This window comes from Bison bison, unplaced genomic scaffold, assembly GCF_000754665.1.
Source record: "Bison bison bison isolate TAMUID 2011002044 unplaced genomic scaffold, Bison_UMD1.0 scf7180017845651, whole genome shotgun sequence".
Lineage (NCBI taxonomy): Eukaryota > Metazoa > Chordata > Mammalia > Artiodactyla > Bovidae > Bison > Bison bison.
Genome location: NW_011476224.1, coordinates 46,308 through 48,412, shown reverse-complemented (window position 1 = coordinate 48,412; position 2,105 = coordinate 46,308). Strand labels below are relative to the sequence as shown.

Here is a 2,105-nt window from a genome sequence, read left to right as displayed (position 1 = left end):
CAGAAGGTGCCAAGCGGGGGCTGCTCGTGGTGATGGCTCGGGGGACCCCCAGCATCAGTGGTGTGGGCCGGAGGTGCCTCTCGTGTTTCTGCGTGTTGCTGCTTCTTTAAGAGCCTCGAGGCTCATGTTTCCACGTGTTGTTGCCCTTTAATAGCCTCCAGGCACGTTCCCGTCTGTTAGTGTGTTTTCACCTTGGCTCCTAGCGTTCTGCTTTATGTGACAACAAGACAGAGATGAGGAGCGTCACATCTTTAGGCCTCAGGTTTTTCTCCTTCAGGGAGGGTGCCTCAGGGCTTCCATAGGCCTAGCTTCCTGAGACGTGTCTCTTCAGAAGCCAGATGATGAAGACGAGTGAGCAGAAGACGTGCGCACGTCTGAGCTGGGGAGCGGCATTTACTGCCTGGGTCACGTGTGCGGGGAAATACAGGGGTTCTGCTGCCGACCTGGAGCAGGTAGACAGCAGGCAGGGCTGACTCGGGGGCTGCGGACCGCACGTGTGGTAGCGGAGTGGACGTGGGAGCGTGGTGGGGGTGGGGTGTCGAGTGCCGGGGAGCGGCCAGGCAGCCCTGTTTGGAGCCCGAGGAAAAAAGGATACAGTGGAGATCGTGCTGGGAAGACCACTGGCCGGAAATCTCCTGAAAATGATCTGAGAGACAGCAAACCATAGAATCAAAACTGGAAAGCGGGCCTTCTTTGATGGTCCAGTGCTTAAGACTCAAAGCTCCTAGTGCAGGGAGCCTGTGTCCGATCCCTGGTCAGGGAACTAAAGCCCGTGTGCTGCAACTGAACGTCCAGTACAGTCAAGTAAAATCAAACCGGAAACAGCAAGCAGCTCTTGGAAGGGATGTCAAACTGCTGAAAACCGAAGATGACCTTTCCAGTGCCCCTGGGGTGGCCTTCAAAGTAAGGAGACCAGCAGCTGCTGTGCACCCGCGCAGTGGAGCCGAGTTGGGGCACTTACGGGAGAAGAGCATCACCAACTGCGAAGTCCGTGTCTGGGGGAATCATCCTTCAAACGTCACGGCCGGTCAGAGGTGTTTCCAGGCAACGAGACGTCCGCAGCACGTGTGTCACGCATGGGCCTGTGGGGCCGTGTGCAGGACACGTAAGGAAATGGGGTTGGAAAGAGAAAGCCCCCATCAAAGGTGGGCAGGAGGCTCCTGGCGCTTCAGAGGGATGGCATCCACACGGCCTGTCAGCTCCTGGGCGGGCTGCCGCGTCCCTTGTTGCCCGGGAAGCAGTTTAGAGCTGTGAAGACAACAAGTAACGCGCCGGGAGCCACGCAGAGTTAGTCTTCTCATGGTGAGAACTCCTCGAGATGAGAACCGCTGAGATCTCCGTCCCAGTGACGTTCACGTGGCAGCGTGGCACCGTTAGCCCTCCCCCAGAGCCTTAGGCTCAGTGGCTCCAGATTGGGAAGAGGCCCAGTGCTGTTGGTGGTCGGGTGGTGAGTGAGACGCGGTGTCACGTCTGCGACCCCTGGTGTCTGCTCGGGCCTCCTTGGGGTCCCCACGGCCCGAGAAGCGGCCACCCCTGGGGGTGTGGTCCTGCTTGTGTCTGGAGAGAGACTCGGTTTACTCTGTATGGACAGGGGAGCTGTGCTTCACTGCAGGTCAGGCCTCTGGAAGTGGACTCATTGGTTAAAGAGGAGAAAGGCAAGTGGTGCCTGGTGGGCTGTTGAAAGAGGACACTTTTCAGAAGGACTCACATTCCTCAGGGGCCCTCCTGTGACGGGGGTGGGGAGCAGGTGTGAGCGAGGAGGGGGCAGTCTGGGGCGAAAGCCAGTGCGTTTGTTCCCTGCCCAGTGGGTGGGGCTGGTCCTTCTGAGACCCCGGCCCTTGAGGGGCGCTGGGGGCTGCACCTAGTGTCATAGACCTCTTTGTGTCCTCACTGGCTGTGAAGACCCTGGCTTGGGGGCTGCCTCTGGGCTGGACCGGGTGGGGAGGCGGGGTGGGTGGCCGCCAGCATGCTGCTGAGAGCAGGCCCTGGGGCCCTGCCTCCCTGGAGCTGAGCTTTAGCGGCCTCGCGCCCTCTGTGGGCTGGTCCCCACCTCGTGGACCGGCCCATCCCCAGGCCCTTCACCGCCATTGCTGTCGGGCTTCCCC

General features: G+C 60.3%; 1 protein-coding gene across 1 annotated transcript in view; it reads left to right on the top strand.

Annotated features, from left to right (window-relative positions):
• LOC104985883 (cyclin-G-associated kinase-like) overlaps nucleotides 1-2,105 on the top strand; it is a gene marked incomplete at its 5' end in the record, with an annotated part of 31,747 nt that overhangs the window by 18,794 nt on the left and 10,848 nt on the right. The gene's annotated exons all lie outside the window — the stretch shown is intronic.